This window comes from Rhinatrema bivittatum, chromosome 7 (genome assembly GCF_901001135.1).
Source record: "Rhinatrema bivittatum chromosome 7, aRhiBiv1.1, whole genome shotgun sequence".
NCBI classification, from domain to species: Eukaryota; Metazoa; Chordata; class Amphibia; order Gymnophiona; family Rhinatrematidae; genus Rhinatrema; species Rhinatrema bivittatum.
Genome location: NC_042621.1, coordinates 286,545,590 through 286,563,481, shown reverse-complemented (window position 1 = coordinate 286,563,481; position 17,892 = coordinate 286,545,590). Strand labels below are relative to the sequence as shown.

Sequence of the window (17,892 nt, the reverse complement as noted above, 5' to 3'; positions counted from 1 at the left end):
AAAAAGGTCTTCCTGCCCCGCTTATGCAACTATTCCCATCAGTTCATTTATTTTCCCAAACGGAAATTATGTCCCGCAGGCTACGGTTTTAAAGGCTTCATTATTATCTCTATCTGGGTCAAGCTCAGCTTCTTCCATCGTTTTACAATATAAAACTTCCTATTGCAACGCTGCTTTTCCCTCTTCCCCGTAGCCTAACTGCTGTTTTAAACTTAGCATCATCTCAATTTCCTGGCAATATTGAGCAAATGAAAACTTCACTTGTACTTTTGATATTTCTGTTTGCATCTTTTAAAAAAAAAAAAAAGTTAATTATGAATGCTTATCCAGTGCAAAAATTAAATGGTAGCTAATGTCGAAACCTTTGCTACTGCTGGCCTATTTCAGACTTGAACGGTCAAATAACAACACTGAAGGTGCAACTGAGTGACCCCGTGTTTCCCCCCCTTGTTGCATGTACAGGGCCAGGCTGGAAGCCTGGTCCACCTTATATACCGCAGAGGGAGAGAGCTCTGTGGGTGGGACCCTGTTGAGGCCTGAGAGCGGGGCCAGCTGGGAGCAGGGAGGCCCACCCCAAGTCTCCGGGAGAGGCAGCTCTTGTAAATCTATGCTGAGCCAAACCCCGGGGAGTGTACTGCAAATGTAGGCAGTCGTTTTGTCCTAGGACTGTTCATGTGAATAGACTGAAGGTGCTTTTGAAAAAGGCTGGAGTCTCTCTGTGTGGCTTTGTGCCTCCAGCCTGGGAAACGCCACTTGGTTTCCCCACAGAAGGTAAGTACCGAAAGCTCCCTAAAATCCATACAACTAAATTACTAAACCATAAAGAGATATTAGCGTTTCCGTTGCCTGTAATTTATCAATTTTTATTACCACTTCAAATAAAAATATTTAAAAAAGTGTTGGCATTAATCCCAAAATTTCAAATACAGCAAATCCCTACTGCATAGATCTCATTAGATATGTACAAACTATTTTATTAAAATTAAAAATTGATATAATTACAAGCAAAAGAAATATGGTTTCATTATTAATATTTCAGACTTATGCCAATTCAACCTCTATACATAGTTGACAAGTACATAGACAAAATGTTCAAACATTCCCAAGTGTCTTACACCTGCTCCAAGCATTTTTAACCCAAACTTAAAATAATTTTTAGGATGGAAGGTGGTACTTTCATGTTATTGGCTCATGACCATTCCAGGTACAGGATTTAAGCAGCACCACCAGGCACCTACCCACTCAAAGTTCAAGAGGGAAAAAGTTCAAGTTAGCAATGTTGAAAAAAAGTTTTGAAAATTTTTTATTTTAAATATTTAAAAAAATAATAATAATAATAAATCAATTCTCTGCCGACGACTTAGACACATGATGACAGCACTTAGCTTGAAAAAACCAATCAAATCAGCAAACCTGGTGTTGTCCTTCTAAAAATCAAGCATAGTTTATAAAGGACCACACCAGGTTTGCTGATTTGAGTGGTGGCTTTTTTCAAGCTAAGTACTGTCATTATGCGCCCAACTGTTCAGCGGAGATTGATAGATATAAGAGGTAGATCTTTAAAAAGTACGCACGCGCGAACAAAAGTACACCGGATTTTATAAAAGATACGCGCGTAGCCGCGCGTATCTTATAAAATCCGGGGTCGGCGCGCGCAAGGCTGCGCAAAAATCAGCCTGCGCGTGCCGAGCCATGCAGCCTGCCTCTGTTCCCTCCGAGGCCGCTCCAAAATCGGAGCGGCCTAGGAGGGAACTTTCCTTCCGCGTCCCCCCACTTTCCCCTCCCTTCCCCTACCTTTGTTGTACAAGTTACGCCTGCTTCAAGCAGGCGTAACTTGCACGCACCACCTCGGCATCCCCCGGCACAGGCCGCAGTGCCGGGGGACTCAGGACTGCCCTCCCGGCCCGCCCCGTCACCTCACCCCTGGACCCACCCCCTGTCCCCGGACACGCCCCCTTCACGAAGCCCCTGGACTTGCGCGTGAGTGCCCTGCGCGCGTAAATCCGGCGGGATTTATGCGCGCAAGGCTTTTAAAATCTAACCCATAATGTTTTTATATGCAATTAAAAAATTTCAAAAAAAAAAAAAAGTTTTTCAACATAGCTAAATAACCGTTTCACACCTACTGGGTGGGTGTTGATTAAATCTGTGGCACATGTACCTGGAATGATCGTGAGCCAACTCTGGTCACGTATGGAATTTCTGTCCTTCGAGATTCCAGCATGCACTTTATTTCTTGCAGAATCCTTTTTATTTTAAAAGTTTTTGTTTGGTAAGCTTAGTTAAGGGTTGAGAGGCATGGGACTGCTCTGTTTCTGAATTGATATTTTGTATACAGTTGCAGTAAGAGTTCAACTAATGACCTGGTTTTTTTTGTTAATTTTCCAAATGAATGTTTCATAGCCTAACTGACTAATAGACGTTTTAATGTTCTTGCTGGCCCCTTGTTTTTCACCCTTATTTTTACATATTTAAGTGGGCTAATAAGATGACCATAATACTCTGCTCGAAGCACTTGTCATGTAGTAAACAACTTGCCACACAGGAAATATACAGAAATCTACAAAAAATTCAACACACTGCCTACGTGTGTCTTGCACCTGCTCCAAAAATTAACCCAATTTGAATACAAATTTTTAGGATGTAAGGTGGTACTTTCATCTGTATAACAACAACCGTGGCCCCTACCTGCCTTCCACCATACCAAGATGGCGAAACGAGGTTAAACAGGATATCTCCTCTTCCCCCAACTATGTTGGGGGAAGAGGAGAGCCATAAGCGGGCCTGGAGTACATCCTCTGCAGGCTGCCTTCTAGCACCTCTCCAATACAGAGGAGCTTTTCCTTGCACAGCCTCTGGTAGGTTGGCTTCTGCATCTATATCCCATGGGTAGAAGGCACTGTGATTAATGGCACTCTGGAGGGCCAGTCAAGCTTTTCTGGTTGCACGTGACTCCATCGATGCAGACCAGCTTGCTGTCATTGGTGACAATGAGGCGGGTTTGAAGTAGAGACTCATTTTTTGAGGTATCCACTGTAAGCGGCGAGGGTGACTAATAGATCGTGATTCACAGAGATAGCTTACTGCATTATCATGTGTCAACAAGCATTCTAACAATGTATGTGCGTTACAGTATTCTAATAAAGCTATTTCTCACACATTACACAAACACTGGCGAGGTCAATATTCAAATCTCATTCAGAGCTAAGTAGTGGCCGCTGAATATGAGCCCGTGTTCAGCGGCTGCCATTTAGCCGTATTAAGTCCCTTATACTGCTAAAACGTATGTGCATAAAAAGTAAGCATGTACTAGGCAGCTTGGGGGCGAAGTGAATTGGACTATTACATACACCTAACTACAGATATTTGGAGTTAGTCATATAAGCGTACATCTGAGTTTAGATACCATATAGAGGTCTCAACTTAGCCAGGCTGCCTTAACCAGCTAAGTGTGCACAAATATGCGTACATTCAGAGGCTTTGCCGTACTGCTGAATATACATCATAACTTAGTCGGATAAGTTATATCCGGCTAAGTTAACTCAACGGCCAGCTTTGAATACTGACCTCAGCATGGTTTTGACTACATCTGATTTTTAAAGAACACTGCATGATTGCATATTCCTGGGCCAGAACATTAAGGAAATAGTGATGAAATCATCCTTAGCAGTGATGGATTTAAATGAGGGTACTTTGAGCCATTTCCATGTGGTGATTGTAACTTGTGCATATAAGACTTTGGAAGGGCATATATGTATTCACCCCGAGTCTCTATATCAGGTATATTGGAAATATCACACTAATTACAATGTCAGATTTTGTGATTTATTCAATTCAGTGTCTTTGTTCTCAGATATGTTAAATGGACTAAAGGACCAATGCAATATATGTGTGCAGAAGACAAGTGGCTCAGTGTTGAGCGCCCTTTTTCCAAACACGTGTGATGCACGATTTAAATTAGGGGTCACACAAAAAAAGGAAGCACTAGGGAAGTTCTGTGCATCCCTAGCGCCTCCTCGGCATCCGGTGCACAGGAAAGGTGGCTGTCATGCAGGTCGGGAAAACGGACGCTCAATCTACGAGCGTCCAGTTTCTCCCGCTATTGGCATAGATGTGCACAAGATACACGGCCTGGACCATGTATCTTGTGTGTGTATTTTGGGTGCCCAGAATTCCACCCCCCCCCCCCAATTATTTATTTATTTTTTTTTAACTAAATCTGCTTTACTTGGTTCCTCTTACTTAGGATCGCTTTAATACTATTAGGAGGAATCACAGAAAGCAGGAATTTTTTTTCCCCCCAATGCTGACGTAACATTTGCCACATTGCACTGGGCACATTGGCCGCACAGGATTTTTTTTGCATCGCGGGGATTAGCTAATAGCCACATCTACATAGAATTTATATGTGATGAGCGCTATTAGCTACGCGGTGATCTGGACATGTGTTTTGGATGCGTTAATCCCCGTAGTGCGTTGGGAGTTATGGACGTACGTCCAAAACTTACTCCTGGGGGAATTCTGCGCAAAACAATTTAAAATTCTGCGCACAAAAATGTAAAATTCTGCATACTTTATATTGGTCAAAACAACACAATAGTCTTTAAGCAATTACATTTTAAATACATACAGAAAAATGTTATTACTTAAAGATGCAGAATTGTAAATATTTTGAGCAGAATTTCCCTAGACATTCACTGTAAGATTGTCCCTTCCACTCACTCTCCCTACTACCCTGGCCATTTTGCCCTCTCGGGCCCAAACTACTCCACCTGCCAGTATCTCTCCCCTCCACCTCTAGACTCAACCCCTTCCACTCTATCACCAGACCCAGAGTTTGACCCCGTTCTCAGTACTGCCCCTCAAACAGGTTCTCTCTCTTCCTCCCTCTCTCTAAGTGCACATACAGACCCTCATCAGGGCCCTCTCTCTTATATACACACCCACACAAGCTCCCTTTCTCTCTCACACACACATCCTCACACAGGCTACCTATGTCTCTCTCTCACGCAGCCCTTCACACAGGTTCTGTCTCAGATACACAAATCCCTTCACACAGGCTAGCACCCTCACATACACACGATCCCCCAATCTCTCACACATACACACTCCTTCACAATCTCCTCATATAGGCTCCCTCTCTGAAACCCACACTCAAGCATCCCCCCCCCCCCACTCTTACCTCCCATGCTCCCCCCTCCCCTCTCTCACACACACACACACACACTCTCTCTCTTCTCTCTCACCGGGGCCTTCCATCTTCGCCGTGAACGGCATGCCTGGGCCTTCGTCTTCGCGCGCTCCATTTGCGGCATGCCGGGGTCTCCTGCTATTTTCTGGGCAGAAAATGGCAATTCTGAACGGGGGGGAATTCTGCACAAATTCTGCGCTCTGCAGTAGCACAGAATTCCCCCAGGACTAAAAGCTCACGTCAGATCAAGTCTTAAACCGTGCGCTAGCTGCTGGGCACAGTATTACATCAGCCCCTAAGGGAATACATACCAGACTGACAACATTGGAGTTGGATTAACACAAGTAAGATGCAAGATTCTATAATCTCCCACTGTTGGGCAGCACAACATGCATTTAATGATTTGCAGTGGACTGTGCTGGATTACATAGCAGCACGATGGAGAGAGGAAGCAGGGAAGTAATACTGAGTAAGCGTGAGCCGTTCTAGATTTTCACTTTAAACACAGTGGGAGCCATACGGTATGAAGATATTCAGTGAAATGGTGTACAATTTTTAATTTGTCAATATGACTGCTGTTTACCATTGGACATTTGATGGAGCAGATTTTTGAATTGTTCTCTTATGCAAGCATTTTTTTTTAAATGTTTTGCCCATATAGGTTTCCTTCTGATGAAAAGTTTCTTATGTACACCGGAGGCAGACTGATGTATGAAACACGGATGTTATTTCAGGTCATAGTATTAGCAGGACATTGGGAATCTCTTACTTAACAGTCCATTTTTACTCCTATAAGAACTTATTTTATTGCATATAAACATACATATGTAGAGTAAGAAAATATATGCTCAGCAGTATATTTAATAGTGTTCATAGAACAGAGTAAATATAAGAATGGAAATGCTATGCAAAATGAATTAACCATTCACAATCTTGTTAAATAATCTAATGAAATAAAAGATCATAATGAAAATAACTAGCTGTGTTGAAAAGATAATTAAGTAGCTATGTGGGAAATTATTAATGAAAAAAAAAGTCTTTATAAAGATCCTTTGAAAAGGAAGATGCCTGCTTCACAATACAGGGAAAACAATTACTTAAAGGTGAATCCAATGAGACTATTCCATAGGCAGGCTGCTCCAACAGGAGTCTGTGCAGACTGAAATGTTCACATTACAACGAAAGTCTGCAGAACGGTGGAGAAATAACAGCCAAACACATGCCGAATGTCCGCCGCTCAGCGCACACCGACAAACAGGCCTTAAGATGTTTCACCAATACTGGCTTCCTCAGGGGGAAATATGGTGAAACGTGGAATAGATATGCTGCATTAATGACGTAAAAAGCTTAAGTCTGTGCAGGCACTGCGTTACAAGTCACATCAAAGCAGCGCTTTGTTTCGGACCTGAGAGACTGAGTTAAGTAACCTTGCACAGCGCATCTTAGCAGAGGAGGGAGAAGATTTATTTCCTTGCCTTTTGTCACAATTAGATGAGAGATGACTTTAGAAGAATCCCTCGGTCCCTTTTACTGTTACACATTTGTTCATTGTGGTTATATAAACTTTCTTCATATGTTCAGGATGATTAGCAACCAAGTGGTGTGCTAGTTTTGTTGGTTTCACACTGTCATTGGCCAAAACATCAGTACAAAGAACACAATTTGGTCCCTGCTCATTACTGACCAATATCCAAGGTGAATCCCAGTTTAATATATTCTTCTTTATATATTCTTTTGTGACACCCTTGTGCCTGGTGCCATTTCAGAATGGTCATCCCTTTCACATTTATTTTGTATCTTCATGGGCAGTGTATTTCTACCAGATGACAGTACAGCAACAGCACCCACATCGTACACCAGCTTTTTTCACCCACTTATCCATTTTTATGGCTGACTGGCACTCTCTCTCTCTAGTCTGATTCTCTACAGTCGGCTGGCTGGCTCTCGAGCACTCAGGATGGCATTTTTATTTTCAGCTGGCTACCTGGCTGGCTCTCGTTTACTTCCTCTGGACTGTCTTTGCAGTCCAGAGGAAGTAAACTTAGACTAGCTCTGTCTGGATGTGGTGTCTTTTCTGTAACATAGCTGGCTGGCTCTCTCTCCCTGAACGGGTTGGGCTGGCTGATCTTGCCCGGTTGGACCACCCGAAAGGTTGCCGATTGGATGAGCTGGCTTAATTGAGCTGGCTAAGTTAATTGGCATGGCTGGGATAGCTGAATCATCTCTCCCTTCTTTCTCAAATACAGGATCACACACTGTTGATTTTAAAGTGAGATTACCAATATTATATTGCGAGAAGGCAAGGATCATTTCATAAAAACATCTCTGTGACTGCAGGAGTGCGAGAAAAATGTAATAGCAATTAAGCAAAATCCAAAGGAACTACAGCATTCAAATTCAATTTCCACTGCTCAGTTTTCTCCTGTGTAAGTAACAAACATAACATCTAAGCTCCTAAGGGACTTTTAACAACTCAGGACTCAGCCTAATTATAACAAGAATGTGTATATGTATGCACATTTATTTATCTGTCTTCTGATTATAATTAGTCTGGATCCTGAATTATGTCTGTAGATACTTAAAATATTAAAATAGGATATTAAGTATATAATTATATATACAGATCCCAGTTTCCTGCTAGAAGCACAAGGATACTTTCTGTGGCAAGAATTATAAAATTCTGTGGCAATTATACGGCACACTTGTATAAATTGATAGTTTACATAATGTACATTTATTTTGCAGAAAACAATACAGTAGCTTTCCAACCCCACTTTGTCTGATTAATTTATTTCGACCTTTTGGTACTTTTATGGGTGTCCGACTTCAGGTATTAACGTGGAGTTGGAGAGGAAGACGTTTAAAGAACCGCCTTGAGCCGTGCTCCCTAAAATTCCGAAAAATGCTAAAAAAAACAAAACACACCATGGCTTTTTCACCAGGCCTTCCCAGACTAATCTTCCCACCGTCTCCTGCCCACTCGCGCTCTACAGATGTAACCTTCCATTGATCCAAAGAATTTTTGGCTGATTACTGTAATTATGTAATTTTTATGCTTTCGCTGCTTTTTGTAAAATATTCTTGCTCCGTTAGTTTTCTCTCTCATTTCTACTACACTGTTAAACTCGCCTCTGCCTTACTTACACTTTCTATTTATTGGTTGTCCTGTTTCCCCTTCCCCTGTTCATTGTAACTTTCCCGTTTCCATTACTTCATTGTTATAATGTTAACCGATATGATGTGCATTTTAATGTCGGTATTGGAAAACTGTTAAATAAAGGGATGAAGGCAGGAAGAGGGGGAGGATTTGAGATAAGGGGGAGAAGCAGAAGGATGGGGGAAATAGGGGTGGGGGGAGAAGGCTCTGGGATCTTAAGCAGCAGGGGGGGGGTGGTTGCATACAGTGCTCTCTTTCTTCCTCTCACAATCATTAATCCTTTTTTCTGTGCTTTCATATCCCCATCCCACACATCCATCCTCCCCAGCCCCTCGTTCACTCAGCCTTAAACCTCACCACCACCACCACCCCCCCCCCCACGCCAAATCTGAGTACAGTAGGAGCAGCAGAATGACCCGAGACCCTCACTCCTCTGTCACCCCAGGCCCACCTGCCGCTTTGAACCGTGCAGAATAATGTACTGCCGCTCTTATCCTCCCCCCCAGCCAGCGTGGGGGGGGGCTGGACAGGGGGAGGAGCTAAAATGCGCAGCTACACAGCTTCTGCCCCCCCCCTCCGTGCCAGCTCAGCCCCTAAAGTCTTGTGCGTGGATATTCTGTGGGGACCAGCAAGTTCCTCAGGAAGGGGCAGATTTTTGTGGCCCTTCACACAGCGTGGCAGGTGCCCCGATTACGTGCGCATTTACAGAAAACATTACATCCGCTGGATTCTTCTTATTCATGACAAAAGTTTACAAGAGAGGGCTGTACCAGCTTTTAATCCACAACTGCTGCGCTTATCCGGCTGATCACAAGAATCAAGGGTCTGCAGCCTCACAAATGAGATCCTACAGATGGGATTATTGCTACTAAAGGTTTGTGCAGAGATGCTAAGGATAGTCCAGCCCAAAGAACGACTGAAGGCCAAACAAAAAAAACACAGTGCAATTTTCCAGGCAGTGCATCCAGGGTATAAATCTGAAAAGATGAGCATTGCACTGCTTTGCAAATAAAAAGGAGCAGCACAAAATGTTTAGCTCTTTGAAGAGATTTTTCGTTTAAGTTTCATGCCGCTGCTACCCGCAGGTCCCTTCCAGCATCCCCTGCATTCACCGTGGGGGCGAGGGTGCGAAGAGCTGGTTTGTAGCACCAGCACAAGCCCTGAAAAGGCTGCAGCCCTCGAAGGCCTTCTAATTTCACGATTTTTGTCTGCACCTCAAAAATTCCTTTCAGAGTCGTCGTCCCCCCCCCCCCCCCGGTGACCCTCACACATGTTCTAGACAGGAACAAGGGGGGGCTGAACTTGTAGATAAACCCTCCACACTCACCCACCCACCCTCGCTCCAATGCTCTCCTTCCGCCCCCCACCCCCCCTCAGGGCAGGCTGAGCAGTGAGAAAAATCACAACAGCATGCTTATCTCTTGCTGAGAATTTGCATGAAACAGAGCAAGAGAACCAAAGAAAAGAAAAACTGAATGACTGGCCAAGCATGCAGGATGCTTAAGTTTGCCCCCTCTCTCAATCTCCTGCCTTTCAGAGAGGCTCTGGGCTCCCTTCCCCACAGTCACACTGATCCCCTCCCCTCACGCCTGCTTGTCTCAACACAGAGTCTCAAATGAGATTCTCCGTGAGGGCACCGTGTCCTGCTCCTTAAGGATGCCACCGTCCTCTGTGCCTTGCGCAGCTTCGCAGGACCTCAGGAATCTCTCCAGAGTGCTGGAAAGTGCACGCAGCTAGCAAAAAGAAACAAAACAAAAAAACCCACAGTATTTCTGGCTCCCCTCCCTCTAACTTGCTAAGAGAAAGCAGGAAGGAAAGCTTCTGCCAGCGGCTTTTTCACAATCTGATAGCCCCTTCCCAGCTCAGCACGACAACTTTTTACATCTTTTAAATGATGAAAGACCCACAGCAGCCAGGACCCCTGGAGGCTTCTTCATGCTCCCCCATCCCCCCACACCTTCCCATCTGTGCACTCCTGGCTTATGGAAAGGGCAGAATAAACAATCCCGTGCCTTATACAAAAGGATCAAATGAGACTAGACTTGGTGGGCAGACAGCGGTTGCAGAGTGGACTGGTGTTCCTTGATCAGTGCGCAGCCTCCTCCTGTCCCCAGGCAGGTTCTTCCTCATGTACAGGGATTCTGCCAGGTAGTCACGAATGCCTTCTCAAAAGCTAGGTGAGCCTCTTGGCTCCAATAGCTGCGGTGCTGAAGGCCTCATAAGTGGATCTACCCAGCCGCTTGCCGCACTCCTCCTCATCTGCCAAAGCAACTCTGCAACTCAGCCTGCTGAGAATCCTCCCCCCCCCCCCCCGAGTCCGCCAGAGTTTTTTAAGTGTCTGTACGTACCTGTGTGGGTACTGCACCTTGAAAAGCTGGTGGGCTGCAATCTTTCCGCTGAGCACCGACCCTTGAAAGAGCTTCCTTCCAAACACACACACAGGATTTTCTGGTCCTTCGTGGCAGGCATGTAAGAGAGCGCTCCCTCAAGCGTTTCACACACTTCAAAGCTAATTCCACCACCACCACCCACCACCGAGTAAGTAATGCAGAAGCTGAACTACTCCAAATCCTGGGCAGGCTTGGACTCCTATACTTCAAAAGTCAACCTTGCACGCCATGAGCAGGCAAGACATGGGATTTGCCAGATCCTCAGCTGGAAGTCCCTTAAAGAGCATGGGGGCTGGATGAACTGCAGCAGCTGAAAACATTCGTTTTTGGAGCTCTCTCCTTCCTGGGATTAATTTTTAGCCAATGTGTTCATCATCCTGCAGGTAGTAACTCAGGTCTAAGATTTCGCTGCACTCCTCCAAAAACTGGGAGTAACTCTGTTCCTAGAGCAGCATGGGATGCTTTGGTAGTTCCATAGTAATGGGAAGGCATCAACGAGAGCTCTTCCTCATCCAGCCAATGCAAGACGGACAAGGAGGAAGGGTGGCCAAGAGAAAGAACTCCGACGTGCCTAGGGAGAGGATCATCAGGAATTCAGATCAAAACAGACTCTTTCCCTTCCCCCTCTGAATCCTTAGGAAGGGATGCTCTCAGGAGAGAGAAACTGGCTGTGATGGCAAACACATGTGCTACAGCTGGCAAAGCTCCTCAAGAACATCCTGGGGATCCTTCTGGAGCCCACGCTGCAGGAAAACCTCCTCCATCCTGAAGCAAGGAGATAAAAAATTCTTTACCAGCTCAGACAGTTGGGCCACTATTTATGGAGTAGGCAGGGAAACATCCCCCTCCCTCAGACACCCCCCATGGGCTCATCCTCGCACTGGCCCATGGAAGCTGGAGGAGCCGAAGAGTAATTCAATGGAACAGAAACTTGGCCGTGGGAAACACTTGGCATCTGGTGTGAAAAGTTGGTGCCAACACATTCCGCTAGCTAGAATCAAGTCGAACTATCAGAGCCAGCAGGGAGTCCCCTCAGCACCAAGGCTCTACTTTCCACAGTCAATGGACAGAGATACGGTGCAGACAATGCCACCTGTGCCAAAATGCTCCTCACTGAGGAAATCAAAAGCACACTTCTTGGCATCAAGGTGGCACCTGCTCCAGTGGAGCCTTGTGCCAATAACGCTATTGTCTTCAGTGCTGAGGGAGCCAGCCTTAGAATGGATCCCTTATGTGACAAAGTGCTCTTCTTGGTGCTATATCCTGCGCCTTAGGTTTCCATGTCATCCTGTGGCAGATCCATGAGGAAGAACCAACAGGGGAGAGCTTAATCAAAAAGCCTGAGGGAACAAGGGAAGCTTAGCCCCTGACAGTTTGCTGAATTTCTTGCAGTGTCAGGAATCCAACAAGGCCTCACTCCCAGAGGCAGAGAGACTGCATTGTCCACCATCACACTGGGGCTTTGGGGCCTTACCAAATGCTGCATCCTGCAGAACCTCCATCTTCCAGCTATGAAACCAAAGCACCTGTGCAGACATCCCACTGCAGCACGCGTAGCTTGAGATATTATGATCTGGGCCCAGGAAACAGTAGCAGACAGCATGTGTGGCCGTGATAGACATACAACACCCACACTCGCAGGCCTTAAACTTATTAACTGAGGCATTCTTCAACTTGTACTTTTCCCTTTCTAAAATTCTGCCCCGCCCCCCCCCACCCCCAAATGAAGGTAGGATTTAATAGTGCTTAGAGGGGCTGCCATGGGAGTGGCAGAAAGAAAAATGTAGCAAAGAAATGACCAAAAGTTTTCAAATATAGCAAAAATACCAAGAATTGGAAAGTAATCCATCTGTATGATAGCTCAGATGAAGACTGGAGGCTCATGAGGCAGCAGTCATGTGCAGGAATTTCTGCACATGCTCAGAAACACTCCCGAGCTCAGAGAGCTGGGTTCATGTCCGTGCCGAATGACGTCACCCCACTGATTATGGCTGATTTAATCTTGTTTGTTGATGTAGAACAGAGAATAAAACTGAGAATATCATAATACTTCTATATGAAACCATGGTATGACCATAGCTTGAGAACTCTGGGCAGGTCTATTCACCCCATTTCTAAAAGACATAGTGGAACCAGAAAAATTAGAGAAGGGCAAAAATATTGTAAAAGAGTATGAAGAAAACCTAAAAAGGTTAGGGCTCTTCAGATTGGAGAAGAGGATTGAATGTGTTGCCAGAGGGTGTGGTCAAGATTAACAACTTTGACTACCTGATTTGCATTTCTAGTTGAGGTTCCAGGAAGGCATTTAACTGTTATGTCCCACATTTCTTCTATTGGGAGACTCATCGGAAGAACCAATTTGGGATCTCATTTTGATGGGGGCACAACAGTTAAATGCCTAGCAGGATCCTCAGCTAGTAGAAATGCAAACCAGTAGTCAAAGCAGTTATAGAAGAAAGTAGGGACTCGTATCAATGTTATTATCTGGGGACCAATGACCTCGATAGAAATGGTGTCCATGCACTACAGGAAGACTTCCAAAATCTATGGAAGAAGATTAGACACATGGCAAAGACTACTGCCTTTTCGGAAGAATTACCTGTTGATACTAAGGGAAAGGAAAGGCTATGTCAAATAGATAATTTCAATTCCTGGCTCAAAACCTGGTGTATAGAAAGTGGTTTTGGATACATTGGAGGCTGAGGCCATGTATGGAACTGTAAAAGGTTACATGGTAAGGCTGGCCTACATTTGTCTGTGGCAGGAAAGTGGATGCCAATTGAAAATTTCAGATCATACATTATCAGGCATTTAAACCAGAGGGCTGGGATGGCAGGAGGTGGCTAATGAAACCGGCATGTGAGACCAAGTGGAGGAATAGTCTAATAATTAGAGCAGCGTGCTATGAACCAGGGAAACTAGGGTTCAAATCCCACTGCTGCTCCCTGTGACTCGGGCAAGTCACTTTACTATCTATTGCCTCAGGTACAAACAGATAACTGCAATACCTGAATGATCTGTTTTGAAGCGCTGAAAAGTGGAATATAAGAAAAAAAAGCAAGAAAAAAAAACAAAGTGGGAAGAAAGCAAATGTTGCTTACCTGATGTAACAGGTGTTCTCACAGGACAGCAGGATGTTAGTCCTCACAAATGGGTGACATCGAGGATGGAGCCCAACCACAGAAAACTTCTGTCAAAGTTTCTGGAACTTTGACTGGCCCCTACTGGGCATGCCCAGCTCGGCACCAACCCTGCAGCCAGCAGGGGTCCCCCTTCAGTCTTGTTTCAAAGCTACAGGCAGTGCCGAAAAATAAAATAAGAAAACGAACCCAACACCGCGGGGAGGCGGGCGGGTTTCGTGAGGACTAACATCCTGCTGTCCTGTGAGAACACCTGTTACAGGTAAGCAACATTTGCTTTCTCACAGGACAAGCAGGATGGTTGTCCTCACAAATGGGTGAGTACCGAGCTGAGGATGTCCGAACGTGCACCAAATGCACCCAATGACGTGCAATAGGCACAACAACTGGGGTGGAATTTGGTAGAGGACATCCGCACCCCACCGGGTAGGCGGAAGGGTGTTGGTACGTCATGTTGGCAAAAGGTTATGCAAGACAGATTGGCCGAAGATGGAATCCTGTCTTCCAGCTTTGTCCAAACAGTAGTGGGCTGCAAATGTATGGAGAGAACTCCAGGTAGCAGCCTTGCAGATGTCAGGAAGCGGCACCGATCGAAGGTGAGCTACTGAAGTCGCCATGGCCCTCACAGAGTGTGCCTTAACACGGTCTTGAAAGGGAATGCCTGCTTGCTGATAGCAGAAAGAGATGCAGTCCGCCAACCAGGAGGAAAGAGCCTGCTCACCCACAGGTTGCCCTAACTTGTTAGGATGGAAAGAGACAAATAATTGAGTGCTCTTTCTGTGGGCAACTGTACGGTCTAGATAGAAAGCTAGAGCACGTTTACAGTCGAGGGTGTGCAGAGTCTGTTCCCCGGAGTTGGAGTGGGGCCTGGGAAAGAAAATAGGTAGTATGATGGATTGATTAATATGAAACTCCGAAACTACCTTAGGTAAGAATTTAGGGTGAGTGCGGAGTACCGCCCGGTCCTGCAGAGTTTAGTGTAAGGCGAGTAGGTAACTAGGGCCTGTAACTCACTAACCCTGCGAGCTGAAGTGATAGCCAAAAGGAAAATCACTTTCCATGTGAGATATTTAAGGTCACAGGAGTGAAGAGGTTCGAAGGGTGGTTTCATAAGGCGACCAAGAACCAGATTAAGGTCCCAAGATGGGACCGGAGGACGTAAAGGTGGCTTCAAATGGAGCAAGCCTTTAAGAAAGCGTGTTACAAGGGGTTGTACTGAAATAGGGACACCCCCGATACCTTTATGGAAGGCGGCTACCGCACTGACATGCATTCTAATGGAAGAGGTCTTTAGACCTGATTCTGACAAATGCCAAAGATAGTCCAAAAATTTAGGAATTGGACAGGAAAGGGGATCAAGGGACTGAGAAGTGCACCATGATGTGTACCTTTTCCATTTATAGGAGTAAGATTTTCTTGTGGAAGGCTTTCGTGAAGCGATGAGGACACGAGAAACGGAATCAGATAGGTTAAGTGGTTGAAGGACTAACCTTTCAACATCCATGCCGTCAGGGACAAGGCTTGGAGATTGGGATGGAGGAGGCATCCGTCGTTTCGAGTGATCAGATGCGGGTCCTTTCCCAAGGGAATGTGTCTGCGGATGGAGAGATCCTGGAGTATGGGAAACCACACTTGGCGTGGCCAGTGAGGTGCGATCAGGATCATGGTTCCCTTGTCCTGACGTAGCTTCACAAGAGTCTTCGATAGAAGAGGAAGTGGAGGGAATGCATAAAGTAGACCATTTGACCACGGGAGGGAGAATGCATCCCTGGGCTGAGAGTGCTGAATCCGAATGAGAGAGCAGTAATTGGCCACTTTGTGGTTCTGAGGGAATGCAAAGAGGTCTATGTGGGGATAACCCCATTTCTGGAAGAGAGAGATCGCTACCAAGGGATTGAGTGACCACTCGTGTGGTTGGAAGACACAGCTCAGCCGGTCTGCCAAGACATTTTCTACCCCCGGCAAGTAGGTGGCCCTGAGGTACATCGAACGGGAGAGGGCTTCTGCCCAAATCTGCGCAGTTTCCTGACAGAGAAGGAAGGAGCCTGTGCCTCCCTGCTTGTTAATGTACCACATGGCCACCTGATTGTCCGTCTGAATCAAGATTATGTGATTTGATAAGCAATCTTGAAAAGCTCGGAGAGCGTATCGGATTGCCCGAAGCTCCAGGAAATTTATCTGGTGTTTGGCTTCCTCTAGAGCAGCGCTTCTCAACCGGTGTGTCGCAACACACTAGTGTGTCGCCAAACACCGCCAGGTGTGTTGCGTCTCCCGGTGTCCCACTGCCCCATTGTACTTTCCTTCTCCCTTTTTCCAGCCCCCGCGGTCCAATTGAAAACTTCCTTTCTTCCTACCCCCACTGCCCAATGGGAAGCCTCCTTCATTTTGCCTTCCCCCGCGCAGGCCAATCGGAAGCCTCCTCCCTGCCACCTGCCAGTGGTAGTAGGAAGAAGGGAGGAAGCCTTTGATTGGCCGGTGAGGCAGGCATGGCACTGTCCGGGAGTGGGGTGGGAGGAATAGCAGTGTAGGACCCCGACGAAGCAAGGCCGCTACGGGAGTCCATCCCCGTAGCGGTGAAGAGGAAACCCGACCGCGACGGTGCAAGGCCGCTACGGGAGCCCATCCCCATAGCGGTGAAGAGGAAACCCGACCGCGACGGTGCAAGGCCGCTACGGGAGCCCATCCCCGTAGCGGTGAAGAGAAAACCCGACCCCGACGGTGCAAGGCCGCTACGGGAGCCCATCCCCGTAGCGGTGAAGAGAAAACCCGACCCCGACGGTGCAAGGCCGCTACGGGAGCCCATCCCCGTAGCGGTGAAGAGAAAACCCAACCCCGATGGTGCAAGGCCGCTACGGGAGCCCAGCCCCGTAGCGACGAAGAGGAAACCCGACCTCTGACTGAGGCGCCCATCCCAGTGGCGCCGAAAAAAGAAGGCCCGCCGGATTAAAGCCACGGCGGAACCGGAGCCTATCCCTGTAATGAAGGAAGAAGTTATTTTTGGTGAGAGCTGGTGTGTCTGTGTGTGAATGGGGGCCTGGGTGAGAGCTTGTGTCTGAGGGTGTGAATGAATGCCTGGGTCAGAGCTTGTGTCTGAGGGTGTGAATGAATGCCTGGGTGAGAGCTTGTGTCTGAGGGTGTGATTGAATGCCTGGGTGAGAGCTTGTGTCTGAGGGTGTGAATGGATGTCTGGGTGAGAGCTTGTGTCTGTGGGTGTGAATGGGTGCCTGGGTGAAAGCTTGTGTCTGTGGGTGTGAATGGGTGCCTGGGTGAGAGCTTGTGTCTGAGGGTGTGAATGGATGCCTGGGTGAGAGCTTGTGTCTGAGGGTGTGAATGGATGCCTGGGTGAGAGCTTGTGTCTGTGGGTGTGAATGGATGCCTGGGTGAGAGCTTGTGTCTGTGGGTGTGAATGGGTGAGAGCTTGTGTCTGAGGGTGTGAATGGGTGCCTGGGTGAGAGCTTGTGTCTGAGGGTGTGAATGGATGCCTGGGTGAAAGCTTGTGTCTGAGGGTGTGAATGAATGCCTGGGTGAAAGCTTGTGTCTGTGGGTGTGAATGGATGTCTGGGTGAGAGCTTGTATCTGTGGGTGTGAATGGATGTCTGGGTGAGAGCTTGTGTCTGTGGGTGTGAATGGATATCTGGGTGAGAGCTTGTGTCTGTGGGTGTGAATGGGTGCCTGGGTGAGAGCTTGTGTCTGTGGGTGTGAATGGGTGCCTGGGTGAGAGCTTGTGTCTGTGGGTGTGAATGGGTGCCTGGGTGAGAGCTTGTGTCTGAGGGTGTGAATGGGTGCCTGGGGGAGAGCTTGTGTCGGAGGGTGTGAATGGGTACTTGGGTGAGAGCTTGTGTCTGTGGGTGTGAATGGGTACCTGGGTGAGAGCTTGTGTCATTGGGTGTGAATGGGTGCTTGGGTGAGAGCTTGTGTGTAGGGGTGTGAATGGAAGCCTGGGTGAGAGCTGGTGTGAATGGGTGTAAGAGCTTTTGTGTGTGATTGAGAGCTTGTATATAAGAGAACATGAGT

The 17,892-nt window shown here is 46.7% G+C and overlaps 1 protein-coding gene across 1 annotated transcript in view; it reads right to left on the bottom strand.

Annotated features, from left to right (window-relative positions):
• Positions 1-17,892, bottom strand: part of ADD3 (adducin 3) — a 379,802-nt gene that overhangs the window by 306,572 nt on the left and 55,338 nt on the right.